The sequence below is a fragment of the Syzygium oleosum genome, unplaced genomic scaffold (assembly GCF_021117445.2).
Source record: "Syzygium oleosum isolate NSW1041296 unplaced genomic scaffold, Sole_v2.1 Sole_v2.01, whole genome shotgun sequence".
Classification (NCBI taxonomy): Eukaryota; Viridiplantae; Streptophyta; class Magnoliopsida; order Myrtales; family Myrtaceae; genus Syzygium; species Syzygium oleosum.
This window is the reverse complement of record NW_026607485.1, coordinates 25,556,514-25,579,021: the sequence shown is the minus strand read 5'-3', so window position 1 is coordinate 25,579,021 and position 22,508 is coordinate 25,556,514. Positions and strand designations below refer to the sequence as shown.

Here is a 22,508-nt window from a genome sequence, read left to right as displayed (position 1 = left end):
AGTATTTCAGGTCATCATTTTCGACTGCGTGTCATTTTCCTAGCTCAAAAGTAAAAAACTTATACTATTGAACAGGCTTTGACAGTATCGAAAATGAGTGCGGGCACTTTTTTTGTGGGTCAAACAGAGTGAAGGTATCCACCAAATTATTGGCTTTTCCGCTAACAATTACATGTTACATTATATACTGTTGATACAACGCTATGTACTGTTATAGACCAAATTTCTTTGGTCTGAGGTAAGTAGCAGTACCCTGCTTCAACCCAGGCAACGAGACTTGCTGTTGTTGCTTCGCCCTCTTCTCCCTCTCCTTCGCCTTAATCTCTACCTCTGCGTCAGCCTGGGATCTCCTCAGGTTCTCCATTTCTTCCTCCATGGCCGTCTTCTCTTCCTTCTGCTTCTTCTTGTGCTCCAGCAGGGACGTACCTGAGTCCTTAACGGAGAAAAACCTGGGACCCAGTTCGGCCAACCACCGTGGCTCCACAGCGGTGGCGCATTGCATGTACTCTTTCGCTATCAGAATCAGCTCGTGGTAGACCACGTACTGGAGCGTGTCCCATGCCATAGAGAGCGCTGCTCGGGTGCAAATGGCAGGGCATCCCTGTCCGGCACTTCACGTATTCGCCGACGCCCTTTAGTCTCGCTGCATTGTGGAAGTATGCAGAACAGATGGCTTTCCTCACGATATCGGTGTTGGGCCAACTCGAAGTTAATGAAATTCTCAACGTCTTGAGAATATCCAGCACTCGAGACCTCACTTCTCGAGCCTTCGGCAAGCCCTTGACATGCAAAAAGTGATCATTACACCAATCCCCTCTGTACTGTTTACTTTTCCACTGCTGATAGACATTGTACAGCGTTAAATGGTCAGATTCCGGAACGAAAAACTTCTCCCTCGCAGCATCGCTCTCCTCCGCTCTATCTTTTGGCCGGAAAAAGACAGACGGCACAGAGAGCAGACAATTGTCAAAACCTCATCTAGGCAACCTAACCGTTCGCCCATCAAGAGCATCTTTACAAGAGGAGGATCCAATGGGAATTCCACCATTTTCCAACCCAACTCTGTTAAACCCCCGACATTGTTAAGTGCACCTAAGACCCACAATCGGCACATTGAATTGAGAATGTTATCCTGCGGATGTGGGTCCATGAAATCAAAATCCAGCAGGTTCTCAACTTCAGGGGACTTGAGCAATAAGACCACATTCCCAAGGATGGACCTCTGGATTTCCAGCACGGGACTTGGGAGCATTTCATTCAAATATGCACTCTCTGTGTAAAGTCGATAACATGTACCCGGTCCTGTTCTGCCTGCACAACCAGCACGCTGGTCTGCAGCAGTGCGGCCTCCTGGGAACACTTGGAGTGCATCCATACCCATTTTGGGATTGTAGACTTTCATCTTATCGTAGCCTGTATCTATGACGAAATATATTCCATCTACCGTCAAAGAAGTCTCTGCAATGTTGGTCGCCAAGATGCACTTGCGAGCCCCGTCTTCAGCCTTTCGAAATATCTTTGCTTGCAAATCTGCCAGCAGTTGAGAGTATATGGGCAGAATCAAGAGCTTACCAACACGTTGCTTCGCGGAGGATACAAGCTGTTCCATGCGCTCTGCTAGAGCATAGCATGCTGTTTCAATTTCATCTTGGCCAGTCATGAAGATGAGGATGTCGCCTGGACGACTGGTAATATGGATAGCCATAGCCTGCTTCACTGCAGCTTCGACATAATCTGCACATGGGGTTTTACTCCACAAGATGTTGACTGGAAATGTCCATCCAGGTATGTGAAAAATCGGTACACTGTAACCAATAGAAGTTAAATTTAGTCCTGCATCAACAGACATTCGGATTGGATAAGCTTCTGACAAATATGACTATTACCTGCCAAAGGAAGTTCGAAAATTTTTGCGCATTCAGAGTTGCAGATGTTACGATGAGCTTAAAATCACGACGGCGAGCTACCACCTTTTTTAATATCCCAAAGAGAACATCAGTGCTCAGTGATCTCTCATGTGCTTCATCCATCACGATGACCCTGAAAAAGGTAAAAACAGAAAAAAGTCAGGTTCTGCTTGAGGAACCTTTATCTCTTGTCTGCATAAAATATTCTCAATGCACGTACAAATCCATTCCAACACAGTTTACATAAAAGAGAAATAATAGATCAGAGCACAGAAGACTTTTCATACCGGTACTTATCAAGGTCAGAATCTTTCAGTCTCTCACACAGGAGTACTCCATCCGTCATGTACTGCAATAGCAAGTGACAAACAAAGAGACAATGATACATGATGGAGTGTAAAATCAAAACGAAAAAGCAGGGATTCAAATTTATCGGGTAACCAACAAATTTTAGAGATGTCCTAGACTAACAGCAACAGCATGAAGAAGAATTCAAAAACAACACAGAAAAGTCAGAATTAACCAAAACATAAAGTATCCTAAAGAATTTGCTCTTGACAATAAAAAAAAGTCTACCTTAATTACTGTTTTTGGCCTAGTCACATCCTCAAAACGAATGGCATACCCCACTTTTTCGCCCAACTCAGTTTCCATCTCTTCACTCACTCTCTTTGCCACACTCATCACCGCAACACGCCTTGGTTGTACCCAACCAATGATGCCGTTCACAGTGTAGCCATCTTCATGCAGATACTGTCACAGTATATAACAAGAAAGAGGTCATAATAGATTCGAATTGCTCATAGAAACCTAACAACAGATTTTCAGAACAATTAATGACATCAATCATGAAGAGAACCTGTGTTAGTTGAGTTGTTTTCCCTGAACCAGTCTCTCCCACAATGACCACCACCTGATTCTCACGGATGACCTATTGTATTAAATATTAAGACACAGTAAAAGCAAGTTACAACAAACACCCAAAAGAGTCATGACATTCGTAACAAACAATAGACTAAGAAGAAGGCCTCTAGACAAATGTAGGAAATCTCACGATGCATACAGAAAGCAGTAGAAAATGTGATTGTTCCCACATCGCCTTTCTTGGGTAAAACTTGTTCCCACACTTATTAAGGACAAAACATGGTGGGCTTTGTCTAGCAAGAATGCAACAATTGCGATTTGCAAGCAATATTTTTTGGCCATGCAACATGCACAGTTAGCTGATGAATTTCTTCACAGAAAGAAAACTGTTAGTGATACCATTTTCTTTAATGAACAAAGTGAACAGATTATCAAGACACAATAGGTCAATTTTCTTAACCATAGCCCATCTCCCACAATCACCACCTCACCCCCTCTAAAAAACCGACATGCTAGGACAACCAAGAAAGAGAAAAGGAAACATAACCACTATTAATTCCTTAAACAATATTTCAGCTATATTTATTTCCATCTCCATTTTTCAACAACTGACTACTAATATGTATTGTTAGCGGGATTGCATTGTCTGTCAATCGACAATGTCAAAGCATATCCTCATTAATCTCATAACTATATTCCATCACCAAACGAAATAAACCCAGCCTGCAATAACTATAAGAGAGCTCAAACAAGCCATAATTGCAAAATTTGTACGTCCCCAGCTTCAATTTGTTCAACTAAGCAAAGAAACTACAGCTCCAGTCAGAGTAAGTTTAGGTCCTGACTTCAATATTAACCCCATGCCTCATTACCCAATACTAGCCCTAAAAGACTACCTAGTTTAGAAACATATAAACCCAAGACTCTTACAGCACGAGATATTATCCAAAACTAACCACAACTACATTGAACTCATTATATATTCGAAGATTAAAAGTCCAACCTGCAATAACTCATCACACACTGAATAAATGGGGAGATACTGCCGTTGCTGTGCCATAGTTTTTGACTTCGCAAAATCACTCACTGCTTCACCCTTTTTCATGTGCTGTGCAAACTTTGCCTCTTCTTTAAAATCTACCTCGCCTTGTTCCCCCACTACAGCAGTATCCGCATCAATCTAGATTTCAAGAAAAACAAGCTTTCAGGAATGGGCATTACTACAGCAACTTTTATAAAGAAAGAGAACATCGTCATTCAAAGTCGCAAAACACATTACCTCGGCTTCCGATTTCTCAACACCGAGAATATCTCCAAGTTTTGAGCCAGCGAGCTCCCAAAAGCGTTGGTGAGATTTATTCATACTCTGTTTTTCATGGATCTCCCTGACCAGAGCAGAACCTTTTTGTGAGATTATAGCCATATCTGACGTTGGATCTTTGAGCGGCATCATAGGCTCAGCTTGTTTAGTAAAAACTACTCTTCCATCCAAGAAAGGAGGTTTTGTATCTGTGACAAAATACAACCAGAGCAACCAATTATGGATATGCGGCAATTCACATAACCTGTGCCGCTGGGACTTTAAGCCCACACTAATGCTTACCATGTACAAGAAGAATAACCTTGCATTCTTCCTCCTCATCAAATTCAGTCTGCACCTCTGTACCTCTAATAGCTCCCAATCTCAGGAGTTGTCGTTCTTCCCACTGAGAGTTATCAGCAGTAAGCTGTGACAATTTTCTGCTCTAAGCAAGGGTCATCTTAGTACCATCCCTTCGAACCTGCAATTGAAGAAGCCAGATATCCTTAACAATGAGTATTAAGTAACACCAGGCTTGGATTCCATCCATTTTCAAAACTTATAACCATATAAAGACTCAGATTATGCATGAACTAAAATCAGGATACCGAAGTCAATTTACTATCATTATCGTCAGAAGGAGCTTATTACCCAATCAAGCAACATCACTTGAAGAAACTTAAGATTATTGATACAATGGCTTAATTAATGTCAAAGGAACCAGTCAGCATGCTTTTCTCACATGATGCACGCTGATGACAGGCATACAAGCTGATTGCAGGCATGATTTTCGACAAATGTAGAGGCAAGCTTAAATCAAACAGATTTGGGGAGAAAATTAGAAGCGCATTTATAAAAGGAATAATAAACTTAACAGGACATTTCAAATATTTGAAACAACATACCACTAGAACAGGGTGTATAACCACCCGACCAAGGTGAAACTAATCTGGCATCTGGTGAGGCCCCGACAAACATCGGTGATGGTGAAGGTTGATGTCGCCCTCTAGAGCTAGAGTTTCCATCCCGGCGTGGCGTGTCTTGCCATTCCCATCTTCCATCATCCCATTCAGTTCTACCTGCAATTTCCAGATTTCATGACAATTCCACAATTACGTTAGGATTATAGCTAGGGATACAGTAAATCTTAGACTACTTCAGTACACACTCAGAGAAATTCAAACATCAAATAATCATCAAATGAAAAATTGTTGACTTCTGAATTTATGTTTTGGAAAATAACTGCATTAAGTCTAAATGGTAAGATCTCCAGATACTTGGCCCTTGACAGAAAAAACAGCTGACCCAAAAAGAGCTTCTACATGTATATTTGACAGGAAAAACTGCCAATTTCCTCATCTCTGTATCCAGTAGAAGAAAAGAGATTGCAGAAACAAAAACATCCACATAGGAGAACAAAACATACCAGCTGTCCTCCTGCCATCGTATCTACTTCTTTCTTTCCATAATCTCCCCTGTGACTATGGGGATATCGATCCCGTACTTCTCTTCCATGATATCTGTCTTCACTATCCATGCTATATGTCTGTCTTGACCGCCTCCTTTCAGTTCCATCATCTTTGGAATCCCGCAGCTCATGGCGATGGTGCCCTTCATCAGACAGGGGACTCCCCCTACTACTCCGAGAGGTGAGAGTTGAAACCTTACACAAAAATGAAGCGAGCGGAATTTTAGTGAATATTCAGATTCGCAGATATCAACTCAGCATCACAAGAATTTCAGAACCAACAGAAAACGAGCAACATTCAAATGATGCAGTTGGTCCCCTTATCTCTCCAGCCCCTCAAGTTTGTTTTATAAATAGATAAACTAAGAGGTTGTGGTGAATCGATGCGGAGAGTGTGGCACTCAAATAGTTGAGGTTGTTGGAAGAGAGATCTTAAGTTTTAAAAGTAGCATCGTTCAACTTTAAAAATTACTAGAATATTTAGATATAATTCAACTGTCTTGTGTCTACGTCGTCAATGGTATCAAGTGTTTTGTAATGAATAAAAGTTAAATTACTAAATGTTAGCAAAATGAAAAAAGAAGAACAAACAAATATCTAAATTTAAATAATGTCCAGATCACATGTCATTACGGACTAAGAAATAACGAATATAAAGTTTCAGCTTTCTTTCTTAATAAGAAACAACTTTACCAAATAAGTAAATTTCAAACTCACGCAATGCCCTATTAGTACATAAAAGTGTTTGGCTAGATTCTTTGTTTAGATGTCCATGATAACCACACTTGCCAATTCTCTTGATTATCCACATTAGTGTTTTTATGTTTTGTCCGACTAATTTGCCAAAACACTTGAATATTACATGTCTAATGTATTTTATATGACTTAGTTACAATGAAACTCCAACTTACATTGCATTCAAGAAATTAAGATCTTAATATTTTCATAAAATTTATAAAGTAGTATATTCTGCTGTAGTTTTAAGTTTTCACTTATCATAAATTGCAAGGCCCTCAAACTAGTAATATGAAAGAGCTGAATTCTGAACTATAAAGTACAGAGAACAGAAATCATAGCTACATCTTCTCCACTATGCTTCCTCCCAACTTCCACGTTTCCTAGAAACTGCCCCTACTTAAAATTCCAATTGCAATTGCCGAAAGATTGTCTTTATGCTAACATTAACTTAAAGTTGTATCCTCCTATTAATGCACTTTCCTGATAAGAGGACCTTACAAAAGAACAAGCACAAAGCATTTCCTGACTCTTAAGAAGAAAAAAATGAAGCTAAATTTTCTTTTGTAAAATTAAACTAAATAAGAAGATAGAGATACAAGGATGATGAAAAGAGCAGTTAAAAATTGCATAAATGACAAAGTTAAGCAATTTAAACTAAAAGCCAAATGTTGTTGTCAGAAACATCAAGCCAAATACAAACTATAAATAGAGGACATGACAAGTAAAGTAAATTCCTAAGAAGCTTAAACCTTGCTCATAAATTCCTTAACTAAATAAGTTGTCTCAAATTAATATGCCATGTATTAGAAGCATTGATAAAACATCTAATAAAGATAAGAATGTCACTTGTTATTTAAAAGATTCCACTGAGGAAAAACATACCATAACTTCAATTTCAATGATCAAAGAGAGGCTTATGCAACGAGGCACATTGAGAAAACTAGATAAAAAAACACATGATTATGTAACCCTTAATTTGCTAATATCTTCATCAATCTATGAGAACGGTGTTTGGACTAGCAAAGGCGGTAATTCTAATGAACAGGCATATGCACCAATTGTCAAATTCGCAAGAAACTACTTGCAGCAGCCGATCAGTATATAGCAAAGAAATATTAGAAAGGAGAACACTCACTTCTGAACGTATCGAATCACTTGGGCGACGATTTCTGGGTGTAAAGGTCTCCCTTTTTGCACCAGAGACAGTACTTTCTGCTCAAAGAAAAGAAGAAGAAGATAATCACACAAAACTTCTTCGAACTGGCGAAATAACCTTCTAAAGACTTTTACGCCAACGGCACAGGAGCTATTTGATAGTTTACATCCCAAAAGATAGCCTACAAAAATGAAAGCTATTTCCAGTGCCAACATTTCTAAGAATTATTGAACAAATCCACAACCCATGGAGTAAGGCTAACAAGACTATGGACACATCAAATCCATTGATTCCAACCTGTTTAACCACTATAGACCAGCTTCGATGATTGTTTGAGATCAACTTACTTCTACAAGTAATTACCAGTAATTAATTTCACCCACCATATACACCTCAAAGATAGCTATTCGGCTATCTGCTGCTTTTCCTTTTCCAAGATAAAATAAAAGGGACTAGAGCATGCAGCAGCAAAAACATACCAGCTTATAAATATCTTCATTCCTACATTAGTTATTATTTTGCAAATAAGGCATCTATATCCCACTTCCAACCAGACACCGTGAAGAGGTTCAAAAATTGGAAGTCCTCTCCTCCTCGGCACTGGGAATACCCCTACACAGAGAGGGCTCTTTTTTGCCTGATTGTTGACCCAAAACAGCTAAGAGAATGTAGTCAATGCTCAACCACATTGTAAAAAACTTATTTTTAAACTTCCAACAGATAGCCTAACATTGAACGCATGTTACTCCATCTGGGCGAAGTCAATTCCTGTTCTGAGATTGAAAGCATATCTTTTATAATATTTAGAGATCTAGTTGACTAACTGAAGATCTCGTCCACGTCAGATCAATGGCCTCTCAACATATGAGGAACAATAGAAGGGCAAGCTTATCATTGAAACAGACTGATTAATTATTTTCTAACCTAGTTGCAACTACTAATTCAACTCAAATAAATGCGTATAAAAACCATTTAGGATGTGCGAACCTGGATCAGAATTTTTGCTTGCAGTTGTCTCACGATACCTCCGATTAGTATTGCGAGCGCCATTAACCATATCGCTTTCTTTATCATCTTTTCTTGATAACTTAGATTTCCCTTCCTCATCGAAAGATGAAACAACAGAAGTAACTCTTTCTTTAGGAACCTTAAATCCATCATCAACCTTAGATCCTCCCCGCTTTGCATTTGCAAGAACATCCAACCCTATCCATACATGAAGTTGTACAGTGACTTCACAAGTACTATAGACATTCAAAGCTGGTGACCATTGATAGACAGGACAGGGCAAAAAATTGCATAACTACACCAAATGAAGGAGACAAACCACCAAAACATAATTTCAATTATCAACAAACACAAGTAAAAATGACATTGCCGAACTAACTCTTCAATCTAGGTAACTTCCTCTAGAGAATCACATCAAGAATTACATAGACACACCTAAGCAAACATCGAATTAGCCCTTCATAATCAGTAGCAGCTTAGCTTCACATGTAATGGGGATGACCAAGCAGAATACATTTTGTTTTTGTAAGACAAGCTCTGGCTTTGCAAGCAACAAAATCCTTTTACTGTCCTCCCTAAAAACACATACTTTAACCAAAGTTCTTACTCAGTAACATTGAGTCTCCCAAACAGATGTTTAATAACTACCTCTTAGGACATGTCCAGAATACTTGACTGAATTTCAAAATGATTCACCAATAGCAGTCACGAGTAATACTGTCTCAGCAGTATAGATTGCGCAGTATAATACACACGTAAAAAGTTTAGTTCAGTTATGATAGACCGGGAAATAATCAGCTCATGACAGTGGGCAAGAGTTATTAATTCTTAAAAATCCGCCAAAAGACTCATTTTGCCTAACAACGATTTTCTATGAGAGGGTCTAAAGACTACTCTCTCCTTCCAAGGAATATATAATCGGGCAGCATCACTCTTCTCCGGTTCCGATGTAACCTTATCCTACCCGAAAGCATCCAAACATCACAAACTGAAAACTTCTCGAATACCAATTCATCAAAGGATTAACACAATTCACGAACATAATGAAATCAACTGTGCTTTTAAGCTGTTAAGCATCACGTACCTCCATCTCAACTTTAATATATATGAACGACGCACCAGGTGCCTAGGGCACTCGATCGCGAAAACCGAATCGCTCCCTGCTCAGAAACCTGAACCAGAGATGACGCAGCTGAAACGACGCGACGAGAGAGAAGCGGAGAGGGGAACACGAAGGGAAGACAGCTGCTCGCGGACGCACCGCCAGGTGCTGCAGATTTTGGAGCGAAGTGCGGATGCCGGCGGCGGTTGGCGGCGGCAGCGCCGGAGCAGGAGGCGGAGCTTCTACACTGATGCGTCAGTAGAGATCGAGCGAGAGAGAGAGAGAGAAAAGGAGAGTCGGGGACAGAAGCGTTGACGGTTGAGAGAATAAAACGAAGTGCGATGGAAGAAAGAGACGGGGGGATTTTCCGACCGGGGCGTGATGGGCTTTTGGTAGAACTGGGCCTCTCACCGGTCCCTTTTCCTCTGAGATTCTAGTTGTTCCCCATGGAATTATACTTGGGTTAATGATGTGGTTGTATCATTAACTCTTCTTCTTTTTACAGATAACTGGGTTAAAAATATCATTCAGGGGCGGAACGAGTATTTAAGTAAATGGGAATGTTTGTCGAATGCAATTTCTAGGCAATTACTGAGGGGTAAGAGGTGAAATGAGAAGAGATCGATTGAGCGAGAGAGAGAGAAAGAGAGGCCACGTTGGCCGGAGCGAGCGAGCAAGAGAGAAAGAGAGAGTCGAACAAAGAAGCAGGAGCTGGCATGAAAGAGCCGATTTTGTCCCGCAGAGTGTGCTTCTATTTGTACCGGCCCATGGATCGGCCCGCTCGGGAAGAACTTGCGACGGGTATGACATTTTTCGATGCTCGGCCCATTACCGATACCCACATATCCCTTGTTTTCACCGCTAATCACCATTAACAACCATGGCCAACCTCACACGCAAAATGCCGTCGTCGTCGCAAACCGCCATTTAACTTGTCGCAAAGAATATAGCGTTGGTCGCTTTTGAACTGTGACCTCACCTTAGGGTGTACTACCTAGAGGTTTGGCTAATGAATTATTAAGTCTAAACCTAATTCGGGCCCTCCCATGCCCTACCAATTCGCGACTTAGGGTTTGACTTCTTAACATACAAATGTTTTCGTGCTGGAGTCGCCACTAATCTATTTGCGGTAGGTCGATTAGAAACCCAAATAAAATATATGGAGATATGTTTTACTTCTACAGACCAGATATTTTGAGTTCGAGGACTTGGTTACGCCAGATTTAATCTAACATCATTTTAGTACATTTTCTTTTCAAAAAAAATGTTTAAGCAAGCAGTTTTGATCTATTTTATTACCTAGTTGCTAACATGTGGGATGACCATGCGGGTGCGCAATCCACCAAGTTAACACCCAATAAAGAAAGCAGTAAATAAATTACTAGCTTATGAGAACAACGTACCTTTTAGCAGCGTAAGAATCTACATTGTTAGCTAGAAAATCACACAGACGGTCATATTATGATTTCTAATTAACATGCACTTCAATCAATGTGTTCTTTAGGGTTTTCTCTTTATTTAAATGAAAACTAACCTACATGCAATGACGTGCGAAATATGACATGCGATTAATGAAACCTAACATGCAAACTATATGTCTTGCGATGAAATGAACTAATTCTAGGGAGGGGCATTGGTATTTTTCATTAAAATTCGGAATAATAAAAAAATGTCCAAAATAACATGCAATCTATTCTAGAAAGACACTTTAACTTATCCTAAAATGACTTCTTTTTGGGTATTTTTATGAAAATTCGAAATTCTAAAATGCCCTAAATAATCTATTAGGACTAGAATAAGCCCTAATTTAAACTAGGAAATAAATTACCCTAAATCTCAATTTAAATTAAGCAATTATCCTATCTTCTAGATATATTCAGGATTTCCTAAACATGCAAAATTTCTAATTTAAATTCTAACTAATATTTTTGGATTTTCTTTTTTAAAGGGCAAATAAATTAAATAAAGATAGCAATCACACGCCAACCACCCAAGCGATCCGCAAAATCCATTTATCATGTTCAAATTAGGAAAACGACTCGAGATAGCGATCATATCCACAGGGTCATGGATATCGATAGAAAGCCGACCGTTTGAATTTGAAAAACGAATAAAATATGTTATCGTATCCAAGTGGTTATGGATAGAATAACGATTTTCATACCATTGCGTATCGTACCTTAGAGTCAAGGTCAGATAGTCGTCTAGGTACGTTACTAAATTAGGAAAACCTCCTAAATTGGGATATTTTAAATATTGCGGATATCTCACACATTATCCCTAAGATTTCTAACAATCCACCAAAGATACTCACGAAACATTCAAACACCGAAAAAATTAGGAAATCAAATATTCTAAGAATATCGGATGATAATTTTACCTAATTTCGCGAATAATTTCCGAATTTGATTCGCCGGTGTATCGGGATCGCGGATCGCAGGACGGCCGACGGTGGCGGACTTGAGGGAGAGGAGGGAGAGGCCGTCGGGAGTGAGGGAGAGGGCGAGGTCGGAGGTGAGGACGAGGACGAGAAGGGTGACCAAGCTCAACAAGAGAGAGTGGACTTTAATGAAAAAATACATATTGAAGATACTAAATGAGATATACTTCACAGACTCTAGTGTCACGGCCCAGAGAATTGGATCGTTCTCAAGGTTTTCTGGACGATAGACCGTGACCATCCCCTGAATGTGAAAGCGGGTCCTGAGCGTTCTAAGTACTAGTATTTTCTTGATGTGTTCTAGAATACTCCTAGGGACGAGCGATACGGTAATTAGACACTCCTGTAATAAATGCGGTAGGTGAGGTAGTTGGGGGAGTACGATCTCCACCATTAGATCGAGGAGAGATCTACGGATACGGTCAGTCTTGTACTTGTATATAATGGGGTCTCCTCCCCTCATTTACTCATATCTCATTTTCAAGAAACAATACACTTTCAGAGCTTTTCTCTCTGAAGCTTCTCTCTCTAAAGTTCTTGTAAGTGATCGTGGGAGGCTGACTTGGGGAGAAATTCCTAAGGCCTCACGGGTGAGGAAATGCTAGATCGATCAACCTGTGACACTAGCATCCATTTGTTATCTTGTTTATTTGGAGATTGGTATTTGAGGCATTCTTACGATTTGGGTTTGGTAGTCTCCTAGAACCCTATCATTCTCGATCTCGAAATCATTCGATTCCGTCCGAATTAGCTCCTACTCCTACTCCTTCTTTCCTTCAACGTCGTTGGTCATTCGTTCGTAGTGGTCATTGTTAAAAAAATCCCTCTTTGACATCACATGCGGTAAGCATATATCTAGCATCGGGGGCCGTCAAACCATATGGAAAACCCAACAAGTCACACGGACTAAAAACACGGAGATAAAGGTGTTCAATCTTATCAAACCATATGAAACCCAACAAGTCCACAGACTAAAAACACGGAGATAAAGCACCGGAATGAAATGCATATCAATTCGAACCTGAACTGGAAAACCTAACAAAGTAACAAGTCCCCGGACTAAAACACGGAGATAAAGGAAAAAAAAACTATTCTCAAGAAGTGTATCATAGCTAAAAGAAGAGAATGAAACCCAAATCAATTCGAACCTGAACTGGTGTTGACACCTATAATTAATTAGGTTGTCAACAACTGAAATAAATAAAATAGTAAAAGATGTCAGAGGATGACGTCAGCCCATACGAGATGGCTCACGAAAGCAAACATTTGAAAGCAACTGGGACATACAGGCGGGAATTTGAAATTGAAAGAGCTTGAGAGCACAAAGTTGTCAACAAAAGATTGTCATCGAGGCCGTTGACAAGGAAAAGGATAGGTGTCAAGCTAGGAAGAGCTCGACAACCGTTCTTGCTTCGGGAAGACAGGGTGGAGCCAGGAAAAGGATAGGTGTCAAGCTAGGAAGACCTCTGTAAAGTAATAGGATCGCTGGGAGATTGCATACTGTATTTCGCCGTTGCAAAATGCAATGAAAGCACCGGACCGTGATTCCTGCCAGTCCATTTCGGTCATACGGTGCCACGTTGGCACAACCGTACTCGAAGAGGGCAATGATATGATACCGACCCTGCGTTCCCTGACCCTGAAAACTAACCACAGATCAGTCGCCATATAACCCAACCACACTCTGATGATTCGCGTCAAAAGCATTGAGAAACTGGTGGATGAAGGCCACCGTCGGCGGTAGGGGTTCAGGCTCCATCTTGTTCCGCTTTCCTGATCTCCTGCTCGAACAATTTCTCTATGGTTTTGGCTTCGCCGAAGTCGCGGGTCACAAACTACACCGCAAGCAAAAGTCCAATTTCTCTTTCAGAATGAGCGTATCATGAAGTAACAAACCCTAACAGCTCAACAGATTACCTACTTGGAGACGGTGACGATAGTCGGCGAACAGAGGGAGACGAGAGCGTGCGCAGCATGGAGTGATAACAGACTTCTCGAAATGGTTATATACTTTAAAGTACGTTATTGGGATTTGGGCCAAGCCCGGCCCATTTAGTCCAAGTCATAAGCCCATATACACTAGGTACAAAGCAAATTTTTGGGATACATCTGGCTAAGTCGGGGGATTGTCCTATCTGTATTGCACCCGGTAATTTTAGGCTGCGTCATTCCCTAAGTAATGAGAATTGTCATATGAGATTTATTACTCATGTAGTTACACTTTTGTGTCTCTTTCGCCATCTCTAGAAAGTCCAACTTTTGGTTGGGTGTTCACCTTTGCTTGTTATGCAAAAAATTATGCACCAATATACGTGTTCATATAAATATATTTTGAATTGAAAGGTTTAAGTCTCCCACGTTAGAAAAAGTTCTAACCCTATTTACATATTTGCAGTTAGTCTTATTGCAGTCGAAAGTTTAAGCTTATAAGTAACGAGTTGATTATGTATATATTAATTGTTTTAGACCACAACGATTCTCTCGTGTGTGACTCTTTCGCCAAACACCCTCGGTGCACCTATATGAACATGTCTTCAACAAGGATGGTGGCTGTCCCTATTTGATTAACTTGGCGCACATCATCAATGAAAGTGGAATGACCGCATTCAATTTGGGTAGACATACTCTGAGCCTTGGCGTTGTATTAAATTCTGTCTGGATTAGAGAGAATTGTCCAGCGGTTTGATTATACTAGATTCATGGCTGCAGAGTGCTGCAGGATTTTCCTGCTCCAAGCTCCCTTGCACTTCCTATTGGCTCTCCTTACCAACAAAGGAGAAAATTTTAGAAGGACAAGAGAATTATCGATCTTCCGTATCAAATTAACTTGATTTGCACATATTCATGTGGCAGAGCATGAGAGCTGACGTCAACCAGAACTGTTCAGGGGCTATGCCACAACGGCCCCCGTACGAGAGGGTCATATTAAGGTTGCCAAAGCTCTTATGACCGCAGGGGCATCTCGTGATGCATGTGAGGAGGCCTTAGTGGAGGCAAGCTACGCGGGGCAGCCAAGGATTTCCGAAATGCTCATGGGATCCAAATGATCCGTCCACATGTTGCTGTTCATGCTCTTGTTCTTGCGTGCTGCAGAGGGTTCGTTGCGGTTGTTGATGCGCTCATCAAGGTACGGCTGATCCGTCGCGAGAACAAGTCCTTTTCATCTTCTATGGACTCTAGTAATTACAGAGATTTACAAGCAGAATCAGGAAACATTAACCCCAATTAAGGCTTCAAGCAGAATTGAATTTTGTGAAATCAAGTCTTCATCCGTCATTTGGTTCATTATTTGGCTCAACAATTACCTGAGATGTATATTGCCGGTTTCAAAGTCGCGAGTAAAATGAATAAGTTTTCAACTTTGATAGCCAAGAACTGAGTGCAATAGCCTAGCTATCCATACCAAGGAAAGTTTGCTTGTGCTACTGCAACTTGTCTCTGTCTCTTTGAGCTAATTACTCTTTTCTTCCAAATGAAAGACACCAATCTCATTCTATTTGATAAATATGAGATGCCATCTGAGATTGCAATATTGTTTACTGCGGTGCGGTGTGGATGTCAATGGAACTGATAGGGCATTGCTTCAATCCTCTAAGCCATCTCTCCACATTAATGTGGATTGCAATCCACTCATTGCCGCCATCATCAGCAGGCAAGTTTCGGTGGTCTGAAGGCTGCCACAGGTAAGGTTGTTACGGCTACAATAGTAGGAATGACCTTTCCCTTGTGGTACCAGCAAAAAATAAATGGGGTAGCATGGCGAACTAGTTGTCTGTTACCTGCAGATTGTGACCTTTCCGGGTTTGCAATGCAGGCAGACGTTAGAGTAGACATTGAGGTGAAGCTGGGGGATTGGTCCTGGGATGTAAATACAGGAGAAGAATTTAGAGTGGGTGCAGGCCTAGCTGAGCCACATTACGTCACCTGGTGCGCTGTGGAGTACTTTGAATGCAGTGGTGCCATCTTGTGCTTGCTCCTCCAACAGTTCCCCCCTTCTTCTCATCGTGGAAAAACTCTTGTCCACCGTGCAATCCTATGCAACAGCAGCAAAGCATTAGATGTGCCGCTGAAGTATGGTGTTGATCCAGAATGTCCCTTGGAAACCACTCCTAAAACTGGAATACGACCCATTCATTCGGCAGCGCGCCTCGGGTATCCGAAAGTTCTTCAATGCTTGATCTCTGCTGGCTACAATCTGAATTCGCGGACAGAATGTGGAGAGACCGCGTTAATGATTGCTGCAAGACGCGGGAATGAGGAATGTATACTGAGAGCGACTAAAACATGATCTTTGAGCGACACAAGCTAAACTTAATTCTTGCACCATCGAATTTTGGCCATTGCAGAAAAATTGCCCAAATTGCATATCTATCTGTCACGAATTACGCGATAAACTCTCTTTTGTCCACAATTACGACGGTTTTTTGCCAAAAGACCAATCACAAGACTCACATACAATGTCTCCCAAATCTAGTGTTTTATCCCTAATCTACTAACAAAGTCTAACCACTGTATTCTAGAAATGAAATCAATAATTTATATACTTATGTATCTCGGTCTACTTATTATTGTGGTAGATTGCTCATTTTTTGCAAGAGTCGAAGCTAAGACGTCAAGTTAGCGGGTTCAAAAGATATAATGATGGTATACAAAAAAGCATGTCGTATCGAGGCGGGTAAAGAGCAGATAAGGTGTCTAAATGGGGGGAAGGACTCTAGAAGTGCCAAAAGTTGTGTACGGCGCTCACTTTGATGCCAAAAGTTTCATTTGGATCACTTAAGTGCCAAAAGTTTACGCCGGCGATCACTTAAGTGCCAAATCGGAGAAAAAACGATCACTTAAGTGCCAACGGCGAGAAATTCCGACCAAATTTAATACGTGGCTTTTATATTTAAATTTTAATGACACGTGGCATTTTCACGTGTATAATTCAATTTTTTAAATACTTTTTTCTGATTTTTTTTCTTTCTTTTCTTTTTTCTTTTCTTTCTTCTTCTTCTTCTTCTACCATGGCCTGTGGCCGAAGGCCAGCCACCGGCCAGGGCCGGCCTCGCCGGGCGTTGCCTTCCTCCGGGCGAGGCCCGGCGAGGCAGTCGTGGCCTCGGCGAGGCGAGCCTCGCCAAGGCCACGGCGGCCTCGCCGAGGGGTCGCCTTCCTCCGGGCGAGGGCCGGTGAGGCCGCCGTGGCCTCGGCGAGGGTCGGCCTAGCCGGATCGGGCGAGGCGAGCCCTCGCCAAGGCCACGGTGGCCTCGCCGAGGCGTCGCCTTCCTCCGGGCGAGGGCCGGCCTCGCAGGATCTGGCGAGGCGAGCCCTCGCCGGGGCTCGCCCTGCCCAGGCAAGGGTCGACGCCCGGCGAGGCCGGTCATGGTCGGTGGCCGGACGCCGGCCATCGGAAATAAGAAGAAAGAAAAGGAAAAAAAAAAGAAAAGAAATGCCACATCAGCCTCCGGCGAGCCACATCAGCTTGAGAAATTAATAAAAAAAATGCCACGTCGGATTTCCGGCAAAGTGGCATTTAAGTGATCGTTTTTCACAACTTTTGGCACTTAAGTGATCCGTTTGAAACTTTTTGCACCAAAGTGAGCGCCGTACACAATTTTTGGCACTTCTAGTGTTCTTCCCCCTATCTAAATGGCAGTATCTAACTTCATATTCAACAAAATGAAGAAGTCTAAGTTCAGGTCAGTAGACCCACCAACCAAAATAAGCTCGAGTAAGAGTAATAAAGCATACTCTGTACTCAGAGCGACTAAAACACAAGCTCTTAGGATCGAACTAGAGACGATACAGCATCTTTGCTGCATCCAGAAAGAATACAATAACTAGACAAGAACAGACAAGCATACTCCAATATCAAAGAACTTGCATTATCACTTCTGCTCGCACTCTTAGGGTTTTATATTGCTCGTCACAACTAGAGACAATATAGCATCTCTGTTGCACCCAGAAAGAATACAATAACTAGACAAAAACCTACAACAGACTCCGATATCAAAGGACTTGCATGATCACTTCTGCTTGTGCTCTTAGGGTTCATATTGCTAGTCACAGCTAGAGACAATATATAGCATCTCTGTTGCATCCATAAAGAATACAATAACTAGACAAGAAGCCTACATGCAGGCTCGGATATCTCATAATCTGCACGGTCACTCATGCTCGCGCTCTCCTTGTTGGGACACACTGGGCCTTCTTGCCAGCATCAATGTGGAAACCGTAGTTGGAAGGGTCGGGTCCAAGAAAGAGAAGGGGCTTTGTCCTAAGCTCTCCTGCCGTGCACTTTGGACCGACCGAGCTTGAGCGGGCCAAGCGAAGGCCCGTTCATCATCTCATGCTTCTGGTGCAGCTCTCCATTGTCAATCTGAGTCGACGTGTGCTTCGGGGAACAAAAAAAATCCCATGTTCCCCCCACACAACCTCCACCAACTTGGGAGACCTTGAATTCAACATCATAAGCTGTCTTAATCTTCATTTCCTACCTATAACTATAGAAAATGGGTGACGTGAGGCTATTCATTCTCCTATGGATTCATTTTCCACTTAATTTAATGTGGACACACCCTTTTTGCCAAATATTTTTAAAGCCTCTAACTACAAACCGTATTGCCAAAGGCATCTATGTGGGTCCGCTTCACAACTTTCGCAATAAAATCCCGGCCAGTGCAAGAATTTAGTCTTAGGTTGCGTTTGGTTGGGTTTTTGGGGAAAGCCTTTGGAGAAATATAAAGGACTTTAGGTTAAATGGGTCCTTCAAAATGCAAAAGTGTTTGGCAAAGTGTGATTTGAAAGTGCAATGGCAAGTATCGCTATTTGAAAAAATAAACCAAACTCAAACCCTTCGTCGGACACCGACGAGCCAAATCCGGCATTGTCAATCATCGCCTGACGTCTCGCGAGTGGCAATGGGTCGGTGATGCTAGATCTGGCTTGCTGGCGATCTAATCTGGCCTCGCTGACAACATCGCATAAGATTGAAAATAGAGAGGGTATTTCCAGAATTTCGAAAATTTAGCGAGAGCAATATTGAAAGTAAAAAAAGATGTATTAGCATTCTATAAATGCTAACCCCAAAGCTCCTACGAACCTGCCTTGGGATAAGAGACTTTAGAAGACTTTGGAAATGCAATGAATTTCTCCAAAACTCTCCAAAAAAATTTGCCAAATGTCTTAGATTTGGCCAAGGGTCTCTAGAGGCTAAAAAACTTTCGGCAAAGCGATTGCCAAATGTAGCCTAAAATGTAGATAGCGCTATAATGACTTTTGTGATCGTTTATCGACGAAAGTCATGTTAATCGCGCTGTTGGAAAGGACTTGATCACTTACACGGGTCTTCCTACTCGCATCATGCTTTAAGCATGTACTCTTTTTCTCTCTCTATCTCCGTCTCGATGAGCAAGCGCAAGTGCTTAAGTCGAATTCCTAACTCGAGTTAGGAAATCAGTCTTGATCAGGGGGGATAAATTAAACTCGAAAAGACAGCCCAAAACGTAACGCTAGAAAGACGTAGAGAGCTCTTATATGATCTATCTTTAGATTTGAATCTGACGTTTGAAAGAGTAAGAATGAATGACCGTGATTCGCTAAGACCGCCTCTTTTGTCCCGTTTAGAGGTCCAATTAATTGCAAAGAGTATAAATTGCATTACCAATTTATGTGATCTTTGAGCCAAAAATGCAAAAATCCATCTGTCTTTAGAAACAAACTAGTATGAGAGGGCGATGGTCCCTCCTATGTATTACCCACCATGAGAGTATCATATGTCAAATCTCACCGAACATGTAATTCAAGTTGAATTCTAACCATAGATCTATGATGAGAGATAGAAACAGTGCTCACACAAGTAGTAAGAAAATCTAGGGTGCCTCTTTTTTCTGTTGTATCACAGTACGAAAATTAAAGATGTTAAAACGAAAAGATGTAGCATGGGATGTAATTACGTGAAACGAAGAGCATTGTTATGCTGTGTCTGACTTGAACTATGTTTAATCTCCATATTGTGAGTAGATGAATAGAGATAAAACACTAGATTTGGGAGACATTGTATGTTAGTCTTACGATTGGTCTTTTGGCAAAAAAACCGTCGTACTTGTGGACAAAGGAGAGTTTATTATCGCGTAATTCGTGACAGATCGATATGCAATTCGGGTGAATTTTCTAGAATGGCCAAAATTCGATGGCGCTACAATTAAGTTTAGCTTGTGCGGCGCAAAGATCATGCTATGTTGGTGATATAGGGGTTGGACATTGCGCTATTGCCATCATTGAAGGCACATCACAAGTCCGTCTTGATGGAAAGAGGTTCATAACATCTACTCTCAGTTTGATACTTATGAAAGATTCCACACGAGACCCTCTTGCAATTGCTGTCCAGACGGAGTCGGTGGCAGCTCGGGGCCGCCGTGGCATGTCGCATACGAAGAAACGAGTCGATTGTCTTCGGAAATACGGTATCAGCGATCGACACGCGAAAGAAAAGAAAAGCTCAATCAGCACAAATCGGGGGCGTTCAAAAGCCCAACGCAAAAAGGGGGAAGAAATTAGAGAGCGAGGTCACGCAAACGGCATTCTTCGCGTGTCCATCGACACGAATGTGCCGTGACGAAACTGACCAATCCCATTCGGAGCCGTGTAAACTTCCTCTCGTATCGATAAGTATCTCCACGTGTGTTAGGTATTGCAATTCCTTCAGAAAAAAATTTCCGCTTTAAGATAAATGGGAATTTGTCTCGTATTGTCACGAGAAGGATTGGCTCGGGGAAACGTATATCGACAAACCAAAAAGAGGGTAGAGATTGGAACGGAGAGCCCCGGCCCGGGGTGACACGTCATCGAAAGGCCTTCCTTCGTTTCCTTCGCTGGTTCATCTGCACCGGCTGACGTGGGCGCCGCGTGGCGACCGCCATCCAATCCATTTCCCCCCCTGAAAAACTTTTGAATTCTAATCTCGGCCGTCGGTGCGCGCCCCACACGCGCTTTCGTACGAAAGCAGAAGCCGCCTGTACACACGGGCCCGCCCGCCCGCACGCACGCGCGCCCCCCGAAACGGCGCCGTTCCGCGCAAAGCTATTTCCCGTTGCTGCTGGCACAGCAACGCGGGTCGCACGCGCCGTCGTTTCCGGGATTCTCCAGCTAGTAATTATTTTTTTATTATTTCCTTTTGAAAAAATTTTCTCGACGCACGGCTCCTCCGGCGGCAGACGAAAGCGTCAAGAAAGAGAAATACAGCGTTCCAGGAAAAAAAAAAATGCTAACGACCGAAAGGTGAAATTAATAACATAATCATATTTTATTTACCAGAAGGGTCCTTACTCTTTTTTTGATGAGAAAAAGGGACCCCTACAAATTACGGCCGCGCGATTTTAAAATTCCCCTTTATTAAGGGCGCTCGACAATTTACCTCTCTATGGGGAAAACACCCAATGACGTGAACCACAAAGAGGTAAATTGTGAGTAATGTATATTGTCGGTTTCAAAGTTGTGAGTAAAATGAATAAGTTTTCAACTTTGATAGCCGAGAACTGAGTGCACTATAGCCTAGCTATCCATACCAGGGAAAGTTTGCTTGTGCTACTCCAACTTGTCTCTATCTCTTTGAGCGAATTACCCTTTTCTTCCAAATGAAAAACACCAATCTCGTTCTATTTGATAAACATGAGATGTCATCTGAGATTGCAATATTGCTTACTGCAGTGCAGTGTGGATGTCAATTGAACTGATAGGGCATTGCTTCAATCCTCTAAGCCATCTCTCCACATTAATGTGGATTGCAATCCACTCATTGCTGTGACAACCTTCAGACCACAGGTAAGGTTGTTACGGTTACAGTAGTAGGACTGAGCTTTCTCTTGTGGTACCGGCAAAAAATAAATGGGGTAGCATGGTGAACTAGTTGTCTGTTACCTGCAGATTGTGACCTTTCCGGGTTTGCAATGCAGGCAGACGTTAGAGTAGACATTGAGGTGAAGCTGGGGGATTGGTCCTGGGATGTAAATACAGGAGAAGAATTTAGAGTGGGTGCAGGCCTAGCTGAGCCATATTACGTCGCCTGGTGCACTGTGGAGTACTTTGAATGCAGTGGTGCCATCTTGCGCTTGCTCCTCCAACGGCTCCCCTCTTCTTCTCATTGTGGAAGAACTCTTGTCCACCGTGCAATCCTATGCAACAACAGCAAAGCATTAGATGTGCTGCTGAAGTATGGTGTGGATCCAGAATGTCCCTTGGAAACCAGTCCTAAAACTGGAATACGACCCATTCATTCAGCAGCGCGCCTCGGGTATCCGAAAGTTCTTCAATGCTTGATCTCTGCTGGCCGCAATCTGAGTTCGCGGACAGAATGTGGAGAGACCGCGTTAATGATTGCCGCAAGACGTGGGAATAAGGAATGTGTACTGAGAGCGACTAAAACATGATCTTTGCGCGACACAAGCTAAACTTAATTCTTGCACCATCGAATTTTGGCCATTGCAGAAAAATCGCCCAAATTGCATATCTATCTGTCACGAATTACCCGATAAACTCTCTTTTG

At 42.0% G+C, this 22,508-nt stretch overlaps 1 protein-coding gene and 1 pseudogene across 1 annotated transcript in view; one reads left to right on the top strand and one right to left on the bottom strand.

Moving 5' to 3' along the window:
- The window catches only part of LOC115676175 (phospholipase A1 PLIP2, chloroplastic), a 37,653-nt gene that overhangs the window by 6,490 nt on the left and 8,655 nt on the right, over positions 1 to 22,508 (top strand). The gene's annotated exons all lie outside the window — the stretch shown is intronic.
- Positions 84 to 8,704, bottom strand: LOC115676195 (pre-mRNA-splicing factor ATP-dependent RNA helicase DEAH7-like; annotated as a pseudogene).